A 17,125-nucleotide genomic window follows, 5' to 3' on the forward strand; every position below is an offset into this window, starting at 1 on the left:
CCAACCTGGTGACTGGGGAGCTCCTATAGCAAGCTCTAATGTGACTGGGTCTACAGCAAATAATAATTGGCTAAGCTTCTCTCAGTGTGGCACAATGTTTCAATGGAAAATTTGTCACATTAGAGCTTGCTATAGGAGCTCCCCAGTCACCAGGATGGTAAATTTGAAAATGTTCTCTTTATTTTGAACTTTTTTTGTATGTGTTATCATTGGAGAATTGTGAAATACATATTGTGCTTGTCTGCCTTTTTCTAGAAAATTGTATAAGAACTAGCATCTTGAAATATGGGTGAGTTTATAAAATGTAAAATGCTCCTCTATAAGAGTAATTTTTATGTTTTTGGTTATTAAGCATGTTACACTCCATTGCAGCTTGCAGCACTTCATTCTAATGAAGAAATAATTAGAGAATGACAAACCTGATGAAGGACACGCAAATGGATAGTGTACTAGAACTCCGTCGTTTGTCTGTAACTAGTACTGTATTACTTTGTATGTACTGCTAAGCTTTATATCGCATATTGTTGTGTTATTGTTGTAATCTTGTTTATAATTGAATTCTAATCATTGCATATAAAAACCAACAAATATTGTTTAATTGCACACGGTGATTTACTGTATTTCTATGGGCTGGGCTGGCAACCCAGTATCTGCATCTGGCCTAAGACGGCATTCCTGGAAAAGGCCTTTCTCTGAGCGCTACTGCCTCTCTGAGTAGACAATTCTCAGTAGATAGACCAATGGTCTGACTGTTTCTTAAGCCTGTATACAAATAATCACATATTTGTAAGACCCTCTGTCTTGTGTAGGGCTGCCAGCCTCCAGGTGGGGCCTGGAGATCTCCTGGAATTACTGCTGCTCTCCAGACGACAGAGATCAGTTCCCATGAATAAAATGGCGGCTTTGGAGGGCGGCATTCTATCCTGCTGAGGTCCCTCCCTTCCCCAAACCATGCCTTTCTCTGGGCCAACCCCCAAATCTCCAGGAATTTCCCATCCTGGAGTTGGTAACCATAGTCCTATGTAAGAGAGCCACCCCACTCTGCCTGTTTCTGGATTAACTGAGCATTGCCTCTTCCACTGCTCTATCCCTCCTTGTTGCAGAGCAGCTAAACCTGGAAAATCTACAGCAGCTAGTAAATCTAGATTGCCTGAAGCCAGTTTGGGTGTCACTCTTTGAGCACGAACAGCAGACCAGAGAGGACTTTCCATCTCCCTGAGCCTGTAGAGCAAACCGAAGCAAAACGACAATATCCTTTCATACCAAAATATATTATCCCAACCTAATTACAAGCACAGATAACCATTTGAGGGTGGGATGAAACATTTCCTCAGCCTTTTTCTATGCATGGCAATATGATACAAAAACAGATGTGGGTGAAATGAAATTATTTTAATTGAAAGAAAACATGAAGAAATGCAAAAAAAAAACCCCTCTAAAGTTATGCATGCCAGAATATGCCTCCCTCACCCAGTCCTGTAATTTTAAAAAAGTGTCACCATGAAATGAAATTTTAAAAGGCGACAGATTTAAAAGAGTCGAGAACAAATGCCTGTTGCCATCCTGCTCTCCTTGCTGTTGCACAACGTTATTGAAGTGCATCTTTTATAAAGGATTAGAAACCATAAATGTTAATTCCCACGTTCCTATCGGCAGTGTAAACAGAGGATTCCCAGCATCAATTGGCCAGGGTGAAGGGACAAAAGGCCAGTCTCATGTGCAGGAGTCCTGACAAGACGGGAAAAGGCTATGGGGAAAAAACTCAGAAACTTTACAAAGCAGCATTTGGAAGGATACAGATGCTAGCATAAAGAATGAAGCTTTTGTTATTTCACACCTAAATCACAAGCCTTCTGGGTTCAGTTCCTTGTCTCCCCGTGACCTCGTGCCAAGTCATTTGATTTTCATTTTTCTCTTTCCAGACAGAAACAGACTCCTTCCTTCTTGTTGGCCCTGTTACCATTGTGGTGACATAATTAGATTGTTGGAGTGGGAGCAGGGAGACCTGGGTTCAAATCATGCAGGTTGCTTGGTATTCCTGGGCTATTTTGTCTCCCTAATCGACCTTATAATTTGTCGCAAGAGTGAACTGAGGAAGGGAGAACTATTGCTTGTATACCAAAACAGTGCAAAGGTCTGTAAACCTCGTTCATCTGTGGCAAAAGGAAGACAAGTGTGAACTAGGGGTACCAACCCCAGGTGAGGCCTGGAGGGCTCCTAGAACTATGACTTAGGAGATCAGTTCAGAGAGTAGATCCGATGGCATCATATGCCACTGAGGTCCGTCCCCTCCCTAAAACCGACCCTCCCCAGGCTCTACCCCAATTCTTCAGGAATTTCCCAACCCAGAGCTGCCAACGGTAAATTGCCCAAGTAATTCTACCAAACTTCCATGAACTCTCTGGAAAGAAAATGTCTCCAACCTCACTTTCCCCCCTACATGGAAAGTGATTTTGTATTAGAATTGTAATGGAATCCATGTGCAGTAGTTCAGCAGAAGGGATGATTACACATGTATGTACATACAGCAATATACATGTGAGTAGCATGCTCTTCCTTTCACAGTCCAGTAGCTAAACCCTGTCTGACCACCACTTTTGCAATCTTTCCATTTCCCCTTCCCTCACTTTCTACACTGACCACCTGATCATCTGGTCACCATTTCCCCCACACACACACCCCAATGACTAAAGCAAAGTTGGCATCGAGCAGACTTGAAACGCGTACACCAGAAATAGCTCTTCTTTTAATTTGCAAGCTCGCCAGCACTTTCTGTTGTACAGACTGAGGGCTAACAGTGCTTCGTGGTATTTACAGGAAAAACGCAGAGTGCTAAATAATCGCCACATGTCGTGGGAGGAACTTCTGTTTTTAATAAAACCAATCTGGTCTGGATCAATGATAAGGGGACCAGACTTGCTTCAGATGGGAAGGCAGAACTTTGAAAAGGTTCTTGTCGACAACATTGATCTAAACTAAAGGTCTGCGGGAGGCAGAGTTAAGATGTTTTGTACTCTAGGGCATTTATTGCCACTAGGGATAATATTCTACAGCAGAAAACTTAGCATTTTTTCCATGGCCTTTCATTTCTCCTCCTCTTGCCTTTCCAAGTGTTGGTTGGCAGTCCTTACTCTATTCAGTCTCCTCTCCACTAGGATTTCTGACTGGTGTTTCCATCCTTTTCAGACTTTCCTATTTACCTCACAGTGTATCATACTGGATTAGGTGCACAGTTTAGGGAGAGAAAGATAGCCATCTGTGTTTCTGACTAGGGATGGGCATGAACTGCATCTGTGCAGTTCAATTTGGTTTGCGGTTCACAGCCAAACCATGAAGCAAACCACAAACCAATGCAAATTGGAAAGTTGGTTCGCCAACTAAACTGGTTTGTATAGGTTCATGACCCCTGCTGTCCATTTTCCACAAAAAACACCGAAGTGATGGGTAGCAGAAAACAGGTGATTAAATGACTTGGAGCCATTTAAACCCTGCTTTCCTCTCCCTGCCATTCAGCTGTTTTTTGTGAAGAGCAGAAAGCAGGGGTTTGAATGGGTTGGAGCCACCATGAACTTCCACGAATTTTAAGGCAGTTTGTGGTGGTTTGTGGAGAGCACAAAGCACAAACCCCTGCTTTCTGCTCTTCACAAAAAACAGCTGAACTGGCCAAAAATTATCATGAACTTTCATTTGTGAGCCAGTTTGTGCCCATCCCTGTTTCTGACCACTTGAATCTGCCTTGGTCTGACCCAAACCACTGCTCTATCTAGGTGAACAATGTCAAACTGGCATAAAGCTGATGGCACACCCCCCCCATTTCCCCCTGCCAGCCTGTGAGGCAGCAGTGGGGAGTGAGAGGTGGATGCTGGGAGCAGGAGACCTGCCCTCCCCTAAACCAGGGGCACCAAATTAATACAACAATATCCATACCACGAATCTCAGACTCCAAGCAGCCCTTACAAGACCTAAAAAGACAACAAGACAAGAGTCACTGGAAAAGACAATAAGGCAGGGAAAGTTGAAGGCAGCAAAAAGAGAGGAAGACCCAACATGAGACGGATTAACCCTATTAAGGAAGCCATGGCTCTCACTTGCAAGACTTGAGCAAGGCTGTTAATAATAGGACATTTTGGAGGACATTAATTCACAAGGTCACCATAAGTCGGAAGTGACTTGATGGCACTGAAGACACGTACAGCTAATACCCTGAGTAAAAATGGACGATTTTGGTCTGGCACCTGAAAGACATTGTGGTAGGCAATAGGCAAGCGTCAAGGGGGAGGGCATTCCAAAGACAAGGTGCCATAACTGGAAATGTCCATTCTCTTGTTGCCACATCTCTGAAGACAGGAGAGCAGAGAGCAGGGCTTGGGAGGCAGATCTGATTTATGCATGTATTTATTTGAAGAATAATATACCCATATTTCTTCCGAGCATCTCAGGACCCAAAGCGTACATATTGTACATATACACATTGTCCCCAAGACATCATCTTGTACATGACTTGCCATTTCATATGCTGTAGCTGTTGAGCCTCATTTTCAAAAGTTAAATATGATCACATATTACAGAAGAATTATGCTTCTCTAGTATAACACCTTGTTTCCTTTTAAATGGGCTGTGATTAAGTTTTCTTTTTGTTGTTGTTGAAACACACAATGCATAATTGCCTATCAAGATACAACATGCTTCTGAATGTGTTTGTGTTTATTATTCAACAATGCGACTAATAATGTTACTAACTACAGCCAGATCTATTATGGATTAAAAGTTGTATTGTACATACTTAGATTTTTTTTAAAAAAAATCTAGTCCTTATGGCTAGTTCCAAAGCCCACACAGTTGAGACCCAAGTCCTTTTTTAATGCTAGATCATGCATACCAGGAGCCTACCAAGCACACAAAATGGGAGTATACAGTACCTGTGATCCTCCTGATATGCACAGTTGCTAAACTGTGAATAGAGACAGTGCATGTCTTTTCCATGCATATTCAGCTGTGGTAATGTGCAAACTGCTCACTGAATTTTTCAAGGTCCATGCTCACACATGCATCCAACCATTATATTTTCATGCTGAAATTAAACACCAGTATCTTGTGCTATTGAGTTGGAAAGCTTAATCAGAGATGTAGACCAGTCTACCCCACTTCTCCTTCCAAGCAGAGATGGTAAAGTTTTGTTATTGTCATCAAGTCACAGCTGATCTATGTTGATCCCATGGGGTTTTCAAGGCAAGCTACATTCAGAGGTGGTTTGCCATTGCCTGCCTCTGGTCCTGTTCACACTTGCCGGGAAACACCGGGGGGGAGGGAGGTGTTGCTGTTTGCGCCGGCACAGTGTGTCCCGCTGCAAACACGATCAGACAAGATGGCAGTTTCCTTCCTCAGCACACATTCCGAGCGCACTCCAACGATGCAAGAGGAGCGCGCTGGAGCGATCACACGAAGAGAGTCAGTCAGCGACCCGTCGCAAGCCGTTTGCTAGTGGACTTTAGGAGGTAGCTTTTTACTCCACATCTTCGGCCAGCTGCGACGGGTGAGCTATGCTGGCCAGATGTTGCTATGTGATCACATCTTTATAATCCGCCTGGCATTCGTGCCGCTTCCGCGGCAACTTCTGCGTCTGATCGGAGCCTCTGTGTAGCAACCCTGGACTTCCTTGGTGGTCTCCCATCCAAGTGCTAACCAGGACCGACCCTACTTAGCTTCCAAGATCTGATCGGACTATCCTGGGCTATCCAGGTCTGGTCATAACAGTTATAACAAGAACTACATAATATTAATAGTACAGTTCTGTTCTCTTACATAGTTCAGAAGAAGGTCTAGTTAAGTTAAAATAGTGTGTTCATGTATCATCGTGCTTTCACTGTACTGTCTTCTGCCTTTGCAAGCAACTCCACGCATTGTTTATGCTTGGTCTGGCCTTAGTTTTCTGGTTGCACAGTTTCCTAATTTCTGTAATCTTAGTCCTCTTGCATTCTTACTAGACATCTTGTGCTGCTCGACTGAATTATTTTCTATAGTTTGTAATCTGCCTCGAGTCTCGGTGAAAAAGGCAGGCTATAAAGTAAGTAAGTAAAGGTTTCCACAGATTTGGAAAACAGGTAAGCAAGAAATATCACCCATCACAACCACTATTATTTGACAATCATGTTAGTGGAAAATTGCCCATTATCGTCAGGAAAGCAAAACACATCTTTTCCTGTGCGCAAGTTCCAGCAATGAACGGAGTCATCCTTTCTTCTCAGGAGCAGTTAAACAAAACAGCAGAATGCTAAAACCAACCAACCAGCCAGTGGGTATTACATACACATGAAGCTGCACTATACTGAATCAGGCCACTGGTCCATCAAGGTCAATATTGTCTACTCAGCAGTTCCCTGTGGTCTCAAGCAGAGGACTTTCACATCACCCAGTACCTGATCCTGTTAACCGGCGATGCCAAAGAATGAACCTGGGACTTTCTGCATGCAAAACAGATGATCTGCCACTGAGCCAGGCCCCATCCCACAAGATTCAAGTTGATATATAGTTGATATGGGAATGTCAGTATATGGCAAAGTGCCATCTAACACCAGACAGCTTTAGAGCAGGCTCTGTGTAGAGGTGGCACAGACATTGTCTAAATAAATAAATATTAAATAACAGCAAAGGGGTTGGGGAAAACGTTAACATACACGCAAGGAACAAATCCCTGTTCCGATCACATTACTGTCTTAAGAAAACCAAACATGTCAGTTATTATTTTCATAACACTTTCTGTTTCCCCATGTTGAAGTTTTCCATTCTTTAACACAATGGCAATGTTGTTTTTATATCCATTTCTTATAAGTGGCACACAACACTTGAACTGCATAGAAACAAGTGTGAAATGGCATAAAAATGAGAAAAAAGAAAGACATAAATGAGAAATACCTATAACAACTAGGGGTCCTTAAAATCCAGGGCTGAGTTTTGCTTGAGCAAAGGGACTTGCCGACCTCATCCTTCCAGCTGTAGCCCCTTGGACTCCTGTAAAGCTGCTCCTGAGAGTTAGGAGACCCTCTTGAATGACTTTTAACATGGCATGAGGACTGTAGCTGTGAGCAGGGGAATCATGAATTCGCTGCCAGAGGATACAGTGATGGCCACAGACATACTAGCCATGGTGATCAAAGGGAACTTCTGTATTCAGAGGCAACAAAACTCTGTGCCAGGAAGCAACATCAGGGAAGGCCTAAGCATCTGTACTGTGTTGTTGACCCTCCATTTTAACTGGTTGGCCACTGTGTGAGACAGGATGCTGGACTAGATGGACCACCAGTCTGATCCAGCAGAGATTGTCTTATGTTCTTATGTTATTTTCCCTGCTCTGAACGTGCCTCCCACTCACTCAGGAGGTAGGCTTGCCAACCTCCAGGTGAGGCCTGGACGTCTCCCACTATTACAGCTGCTCTCCAGACAACAGAGATCAATTCCCCTGGAGAAAATGGCTGCTTTGGAGAGTGGACTCTGTGGCATGGGACCCTGCTGAGGTCCCTCCTCTCCCCTGCCTTCTCCAGGCTCCACCCCCAAAACTTTTGGGTACTTCCCAACTAGGGCTGCCAAGTGGGGGCAGGGGGCGGGTAACCCCCGCTTTGGAGGCCCGATTTCCGCCGCCGCGGAATCGGTCCCCGGGGGGAACCCCACCCCCCAAAGCGCAGCATGGCTGCGTCACCATAAAACTCTATGGTTTTCCCTCTGCCGATCGGGGCTATGCCCTCAACGTGCTCTACGTCGTGTGTCACTTCCTGTGACGTGCAGGCGGTGCGTGCACAGGTCCCGCAGCAACTCCCGGAGCCGGGAGACAGTCCCCCGCCGGTGAGTACAAAGGACTTGGCAACCCTCTTCCCAACCCAGAGCTGGCAACCCTGCTAGGAGGCTGTTTTGATCCATGCCATAAACTAGGGTTGCCAACCTCCAGGTGGTGACTGGAGATCTCCCGCTATTACAACTGATCTCCAGGCAACAGAGATCAGTTCATCTGGAGAAAATGTCCACTTTGGAAGCTGGACTCTATGGGCATTATGCCCCATCCTCATCAAGCTCCACCCCCAAAATCTCCAGGTACTTCCAAACCTGCAGCTGGCAACCCTAGCATAAACAGAATCTATGATCATATTGCTTTTACACTTGAGAAGAACAGCAAGATTTCCCAACAGAACACTTGGCTCTCTTTTTTTTTCCACTGTAGTCCAAATTTTCATTAGAAATAAAACGCAGACCTTTGCTAGGCAAGCCAGCTGTGTTTTCAGATTTATCCCATTCTCTAAAAAGTGACACAGAACGTGCTCCCTTTCAAAGGAACCCTTGAAAACCTCTGATCCGAAGGTACCCATTAGTTCAAGGGGATTGCCAAACGCAGCTTGGTGAGAGCGTATCTGATAGGGAAGAGCAATTGAGTGGGTATAATGAGTCTGACAATGAGGGGGCCACCAAAACCCAGAGTCTTGCAACAGAGAAGTTTAATATGCAGGTCATCAAAAAGAGGAGAGAGAATTGGACAACTTGAAGGGCAAATAATGCCAGACTGTGCGCAACCCACTGAGCACAAATGACAACTATACCCAACGACAACACTCATGTGCACCGATCTACTGTATAATTCCCAGACACCGTAAAAGAAATGTAAACAACCTTGCTGTGGGTTTGCATGCATTCAGGGGGGGAGTGCTAGAGGACATGTTCACAAGCTATTATTTAATTTATTCACAAGGTCGATTTGCAAACGGCATTCAAATGTTTTTGGGAATATGTCAAGCGCGTCGTCGTTTTATGTTTCACGGTACTGAGGTAACATCTCATTATATTAGTTTAATATGAAGGTAGTACAATGGGAAAACGTCACGGCGATGGTACTGTGCTGGGCTGAACAGATAGGACCTCATTACAGGGCCATAAAGGGGAAAAAATTCTAGGCTAGGATTTGTATTTGTGGTTGAGAGGAACTGAGCAACTGTCTATTTGGACTCCCAAGGAAATGGAACCTTTTGTTACATTCTAAATAATCAACTATTAGAGAAGTAAGCAGCAAGATCATTTGTTTGTTAACAGTTCTCTACTCTTGTTGAGATTAGTAGCAAAGGAGAATGTTTGCACCAGGGTTTCCCCCCCTCTGTACCAATCAGAGTTGCCACCCTCCAGGTGGCACCTGGAGATCCCCCACTATTACAGCTGATCTCCAGATGACCAAGATCAATCTCCCCGAAGAACATGGCTGCTTTGGAGGATGGACTGAATGGCACAGTATGGTACCGGAAATTGTGGAATCATTATCTGATGGACGCGGTTGCAAGCAAAGGGGATGATACACATCAAAACTCAAAGCAGGAGAGGTTTGTTGGGAAGTGGTACCTGGTGTTGGACTTTCTATCTCAGCAGCAGTTTATTTCCTCTCAGTGGTCCCAATTTGATAAATGGATTTAAATTATTATTTTTGTAAAACTATTGTTTGTGCTATATTGTACAACTTCGCTTTTTGTCAATAAGCAGCAATATAAGTTAATTAACAAGAAATTCCCCTCTGTTGTAAATTGTTTTATTTATATTCTATCTATATTTACAAATCAAAATGTATTTAATGATCATAATGCATAGAATGTTATTGTTCATCGTTATTGGACAATTCATGTTCAGGTGCAAGTATTGTTCATCTTTATGGTACTGGTATTTGTAGGTGTATAATTCAATGTAATATGTTTTGGTTACTACACTTAAATCATTATTCAAAGCAATAAAAAATTTAAATAAATAAAAAAAGACTCAATGGCACTATACACGGATGAGGTCCCCCTCCCCAAACCCTGCCCTCCCCAGGTTCCACCCCGAAAATCTCCAGGTATTTGCCAATGCTGAGCTGGCAGCCCTGGGACCAACAGAGGGAAAACGATTATGGACAGTTACTTTCCTTCAGTGCAGCCTACACCAGCTGTGCTGAGAGAATGGATGCCCATAATGAATACTCCACTTGCCATCCCCCTCGAAATGTGATGATTGGGACTCCAAATTAAAGTAAAACAAGTATTAAATAAGTTTCCCAGCATGGGAACATTCATTATATATAGATATATAGATATATATCATGATGTTGTTCCTCGGTTTCAAAAGGACAAGCCATCCAGCATATTCAAGGAGCATGTAGAAAGTTTCATTCGAGTAGCCATTTTGAGCTGGGGGAATTCCTGGTGATTTGGGGGGGGTGGTGCCAAGGCATCGTGGAGTATGGGGACAGGTGGGAGCTCAGAGGGGGATGTGATGCCATACAGTCCACTCTCTGAAGTTGCCATTTCCTCCAGGGGGAACAGATCTCTGTAGTTTGAAGATCAGTAATTCTAGGAGGACCCAGGTCCCACCTGGAGGTTGGCAAACATGCATTCATTCATTCATTTATTACTTTGATTTATAGCCCGCCCTCCCCACAAGCGGGCTCAGGGCGGCTCACAAATAGGGCACATGCCAATACATAAAACAGGTTAAAAGCAGCATAAAAACAGTCATTTACAATATTACAAAGTGCTCTAGTTGTTTAGTGTGTACAAAAGCCAGTATGTGCCTGTTTAGTGTGTACTAAACTGGTCCCCTTATTGCTGGTCCCCTTATTGTTTATTTACTAGTGTGTACAAAAGCCAGTGTGTGCCTGCACTGATGCAAAAGTGGACCCTCCCTTTTTGTTGCGGTTTGCGTTCTATCAGCAGGGCCTGCCCATGTTTAGATGGAATCCCCCTCCCAGTTAAAAGTTTGGGAGGAAATATATTTTTGGACTGAAGGACAATAAGGTGGGTTTAGGTTCTTAACTGGCAGGCTGGAGTTCAGTGATCTTGTTACATAATTATAAAAATAATATGGTTTTGGTTCCAGTCTTCTTTCATTCCAGGTTTCATCATGAGTGAAGGGATGCCGATATCATGACTTATAAGCTTCAGACTGCTTGCTTCAGAGAAATTCTGTTGGACACACTAAGAATTGCTGCAGAAATGGTTTCCCTCTAGCCTTGCCAAGACTTGCTAAGGTTTTTTTTTCATAGAGAAGCTTTATCCCAAAGGGCTTGATCTTTCCATATATGCACACGCTGTTGAATTTTTTTTGTAGTAGTAGAACGTCAAATGAAAGCATTTTATAGCAGAACTCTGAAAGTGTAACCATTTTTTTTTTCCAGCTGGGAAACTGGAGACCATAAAATGTCAAACGATCAGAGTTTTCAGCCTTGCTGCCTGAAAGTAAATAATTTGGTTCATTAGCTATGATGCCAGTTAAAAAACAATTTTATATATTATGTATTTTTTCTCCATCCTACACATATTTCAAAGATGTGTTTGTAAGTAAAATCCAAAAAGTGGTGACTGCCCAAATAAAGTTAAGGAAGGTTCTCAAAAAAATTGTGGGTGGACTGTGTGCTTACAAATTCTTTCTGAGAACTACGTTTGCAGGTGTGCAGGGTGCCTTTCGAATGTTTTTGCTTTTTCTGAACAAGATAAAGACAGGGTGCCTTTCGCTTGGCAAACTGAAGTCCTTGCCTGCAAGCAGTCTGCTCTTTATAAGGTGTGTTCAGACACTGAGGGCCAAATGAAATGCTGCTACCATTTTAGGGACAAATATAGCCATTCCAAAAATGCTGCGAGGACCATCGGCATTGGGGGGGGGACCCAGGCAAGCTTGTCATCTGTCCCTCCACTGATGCCTTTTCTAGTACCAAAACCTTGGTCAAATTCTTTCATAAAATAGCAGGGGTAGCCACAGGTCGAACATCTAGCTTGGCCCTGGAACCCTGAGGAGAAGTCCCTTGCCCGAAAGGGGAACATAATCTGAAATTACGTAAGAAACTGCACCAGTTCTTTCCAAGACATGTCTCTAAGGGCCACCTTCCCTAGTGTTGCCAACCTGGGGCCTGGAGATCTTCCACTACTACACTGGATCTCCAGACAAGAGAGATATCAGTTTCTTTGGAAAAAATGGCTCCTTGGAGGGTGGACTGTACGACACTACCAGTGTTCCCTCTAAGCTGAGTTAGTGTGAGCTAGCTCACAGTTTTTTAGCCTCCAACTCACAGATTTTTGTCTTAGCTCAGGAAGGATGGCTCCAGAGCAAACTAACTTATGCAGCAGCCACATCGCTTGCTCACAACTTTAATTCAGTGTGAGCTAGCTCACAGTTTTTTAGCCTCCAACTCACAGATTTTTGTCTTAGCTCAGGAAGGATGGCTCCAGAGCAAACTAACTTATGCAGCAGCCAAATCGCTTGCTCACAACTTTAATCCCAGTAGCTCGCAAAGTAGAATTTTTGCCTCCAAGACTCCACAGCTTAGAGGGAACATTGGACACTACCCTGCTGAGGTCTTCCTCCTTACCCAAAACCTGCCCTCCTCAGGCTCCAACCTCCAAATCTCCAGGTATGTCCCAACCCAGAGCAGGCTACCCCTGTGAAACTACACTAGCACTGAAGTCAGAGCCAGCCCATCTACTAGATACACTAGGGCTGCCAACCCCCAGGTGGTGGCTAGAGATCTCTCTCTCTTACAATGGAACTCCAGGCAACAGAGATTAGTTCACCTGGAGAAAATGGCTACTGTGGAAGGTGGACTCTATAGCATTATGTCCCATTAAAGTCTCTGCCCTCCCTAAACCCCAACCTTCTCAGGTTCCACTCCCCAAATCTCCAGGTATTTCCAAACCTGTAGCTGGCAACCCTAAGATACACCTACAGTGTAGTGCTTCAGACTACAGACACCAGTTCCCCTGGAGAAAATGGCTGCTTTGGAAAACAGTATCTATGGCATTAGACCCCACTGAGGTCCTTCTCCTCCTCAAACTAGGCTTGCCAAGTCCCCCTGCCCCAGAGGCCCATTCCCCGCCACCGGCAGATTGGGCCCCTGGGGGAACCCCACCCCCAAAGCATGCGACATGCACGTCACCCGGAAGTGACGCGGGCACGCCGGGCACGCTGGGGGCGGGGCCACAGTCATCTGAGGGAAAACTCTATGTTTTTCCCTCAGATGGTTGTGGCCCAGCCCCCAGCGTGCCCGGCGTGGTCGCATCACTTCCGGGTGACGGGTTGTGGCGCGCGCGCACTTTGTGCACACACACGCACTCCTCCCGAAGCTGCACTGGAGTCCCCCACTCCAGCGCTGCTTCTGACTTGGCAACCCTACCCCAAACCCTGCTTGCCCCGGGATCCACCTCTATATCTCCAGGAATTTTCCAATTTGGAGTTGGTAACCCTACCAGGGTTTCAGAGGGGAAATGCCCCAAACAGCCCTATGACCACCCTGCCCCACCTGTAGCATCGGGGTCTACCTTGACAAGCATCAGCCCTGTGATGAAGCCCAGTAAGCCCTCTTTCTCCTTCACTCTCCCATGGTGCAGGACAGCTCTCACGTTAGGTTTGCCAGGTCCCTCCTGGCAACCAGCGGGGGATGGGGGGACTTACTGGGAGCAGCAGGGAGGCCCAGCCAACATACAGTGACATGTCAACATCACTACCCATATGACCCAGAAGTGATATCATCATGTCCAGGATGTCAGGATGACACACTCTTATTTGGGCAAAAACTATATGGTAAATTTGACTTCTACCATAGAGTTTTTGCCAAAATACCAGAACATCGCCCTGACATCCCGGATGTGATGATGTCGCTTCTGGGTCATGTGGGCAGTGACGTAGACATGTCACTGCATGTCGGATGGTTCTCCCTCCTTTGTGGGGTAAGTTCCCACCCCCACCAGTTAGCTGATCAACAGCAGGGAGGTAGGGCCTGGCAACAGTGGACCCCTGCCTCCACCATGGACCCTGGCAACCCCATCCCACTTCCAAGCAGTGTAAGTGGGTAGTGGCTTCCCTGCCCAGGCCTAAAGTGCCCCAAAGCCTTGGGCTGATCCTGACTGAGGTCATCTATGGAGGTTCTGCTCTGTGTTCTCCTGTCAAGTGCAGAGGGTGATCACCATCAGACAGAGCCTTATTTGACAAGAGCAGCAAGGCTGCGGAGAATTTCCTTCTCAGTAAACTTCTTGTGTTTTCCCTGTTCTTTTTTCTTGCTGATGGTGGCCACTGCAAGCAGTGCTTTTGGCATTGTACAGTTCCCTCTTAAGCAGAGTTACACCCTTTTAAGCCCATTGACTTCAATTGACTTAGGGTCCTGCCACACGAGGGGGGGGGAAACACGGGCAAAGTGTGGCTTTTTAAAGCCGCACCAAAAGAGACATGCGGCGGCGGGATCACATGGATCCCCTGAGCCACCGCGCACTTCCTCCCTGGCATGATCAGATGCCGGGGGGAAGCCACTGACAGGGAAGCGAGGCAGTCGAACTGCACATGTGTGAGCATGCGCAGTTCAGCCAGGAGCCGGGATTGCTACGAACAAAGAGCGTGCCGGCGATCCCACGGCTGCGCTTGATGCGGCGTCCTAGGTAAGTCCTCCTCTGGGGGTGGTTCTTTTTTTACAGCGTGTTATTGGCCTGAAGGGACGGATCGGGGACGGGAGCAAGTTGATTCCCAGATGTTGCGGTGTGCTTGCGCCCATTTGCTGCGCCCCCAATTCGTCCCTCTCCTGGGCCAAAATCTCCTGTGTGACCGGGGCCTTAGAAGAGTATATCTCTGCTTAGGAATGCACTTTTATTGTTTTTACTTCTCTATTATTGGTTTGCTATTTGAAATGTTGCTCATCATTTTAACCGGAGGAAAGCTCCTCTGGAGACCTGCTTGGGGGGGGGAGATGTTTATCAATAGTTTAAAGCCTGGGGGCTATATGATCAGCCCCAGCACAGGCCCACTCTTTTTTGGTAGCGGATCCAGTGCTGTGGGATGCCCTTTCTGAGGAGGTACAGAGGGCTCCTATATCGTCCACTTTCCACCGGAGTAGTAAGGTGGTTCTTGTCAGGCAAGCGCTTGAAAGCTAGAGCAAGATCTAAGCCCAGTAGTGCCTCAGAAACCACCAAGGTTTCCAGATCTGATGAAGGGAGCTTTGACTCAAGAAAGTTGATACCCTGGAAATCGTGTGGCCCTCTAAGATGCTGCTGGACTCAAACCTCGCTCTTCACCTGCACACCAACATGGGCTACCCACCTGAAGCTATTTGACAGCTAGATTACAATAAGGAAGGACTCACTGGGGAGCAAGCTGTGCACTCGTTATTCGTTCCTGATGGTCTGTGTTTTTATTCTAATCATTTGTTACTTGTGAGTCAGGCTTTTCTAAGCCATGGAGCCACCATCGCCTGGGTGAAAGGTCGAGCATAAATTATGGCAGGAATGAATCAAGGGATGGGCAGGCCCAGGTACTCAGTTGTCGACTTCACCCCTGAATTTTTAGTCTAGTTTTTGTCCATGCGGTGCTCTCTCTTATGCATGCAGGCAAGAACATGTGGGGCTCACACTGCAATCCTATGCATGTCACCTCAGAAGCAATGCTCCCTCTAAGCTGTGGAGTCTTGTGAGCAAAAATTCTGCTTTGTGAGCTACTGGCATTAAAGTTGTGAGTGAGCGATTTGGCTACTGCATAAATTAGTTTGCTCTGGAGCCATCCTTCATGAGCTGAGACAAAGATGGGTGAGCCGGAGGCTAAAAAACTGTGACCTGGCTCACACTAACTCAGCTTAGAGGGAACACTGCTCAGAAGTAAATCCACCTATATCCAGCAGCGCTTCAGCTGTGCATCGGATTGTACTGCTACAATGATAAAATGTTGGGATTCAAAGGCGACCACCCCAGAATAGTTGCTAGGCAGAAAAAGAATCTGCAGATAATGTTAATCAACAGCAAGTGATTGCCATATAGAAGGGGGAATTTTCACTGAAAGCCTTCTGCTTCAGTTTGCCTCAGTTCGACTTCAACTAAAATTTACATTTTGCTTCTCAGCCGCCCGGGCTCTGCAAAGAGGGGAGAAAGAGTCCCTTTTATGCTGATGAGCAAAAGTGGGGGAAATCACAGATGGAAAGGAAAAGAAAAAGCTCTGATAACCATAGGAACCCTGAAGCTGGAGTGTGCTCAATTAATTAAAGCTGTTAAAAATAAAGAAAAAGTGAGCAGTCTCTCTGGGCAGATATTTAAACGCTGGTAATAAAATATCACCACTGTACCCACTACGGTGGCTTTTTGAGACGCTCATTGAAAAGACTTCAATTACAAAGTAACAATTTTCTATTGTTCGGAGTTGCCACTATTCTCTTTTTTATTGATGTCATAAAGTAGGTATTTATGAGAGGAGGTTATTAAGATCAATAGTATAAATGGAACACCTAATTCTGTCTTTTTCAGGCTGGCACAAAGCATTCCTCGGGTGGAATCCGCAAGAATAAAAGGTGACTGGTTACTGTCAGTTAACCCTAAGCCAAATGCAAAGAGCTCACCCTATTAACAATGAGTCATTTTTACATGTTCCTTAGATCTAAAACCATCTTGTCCCTAAGTAGCCTTTTATTCAAAAAACAGAATTCATAGCAGGATGGGATTTGTCAAACTTATAACTCCCAGGTATTGAAACTTGGGGATTTTTATTTTCAAATTTAAGATGGAGAAGATTTCGTTTTTCAAAGGCCATTTACCTAAGACTTTTTGAAAGTATGATCCTTCTTTCTTGAGGGGGGGGTGGAAAGGGGGAAAGGAATTATAAAACTAATGGATATGATTGTTTAGGAAATTGGGGTTCTTAAATGACTGAGATGTTAGTTCAGATGGTGAAGTTCTCTCATGGGCAAACGACTTATTGTAGTAGAGAGCTCCTCATATGAGTGGCATCATTCTGGGACAGTATAATCATGGAAATGAAGAAAGGCACCTTCGTTGAATGGAGTACACTGGCCATGTGGAAATCCCCGCTCATGGAAGTTCCCACACTGACCTGTCACTGAGTTTATCCAACATCAGATAGTTCAAAAGAGTTGCCCGCTGATAATTATTCACACTTCTGTTGACCATAACCAATTTAGGTCTGGCATACCCAAAGAAGTGTATCTTCCCAGGGGTCGTTTCGTAGAAAAAGAGCTAGGGGAACTCATTAGCATAACTCATTAGCATATGCCACACCCCCTGACATCACCGGAAGTGTGTCATAAGGCCACACACCCCGCCCCCAACGGTCCCGGCCGCCGCCACCGGCCTTGCAGCTCCACTGCCGAGCCCCA

Source organism: Gekko japonicus, unplaced genomic scaffold, assembly GCF_001447785.1.
Source record: "Gekko japonicus isolate JY-2015 unplaced genomic scaffold, Gekko_japonicus_V1.1 scaffold448, whole genome shotgun sequence".
Taxonomy (NCBI): domain Eukaryota; kingdom Metazoa; phylum Chordata; class Lepidosauria; order Squamata; family Gekkonidae; genus Gekko; species Gekko japonicus.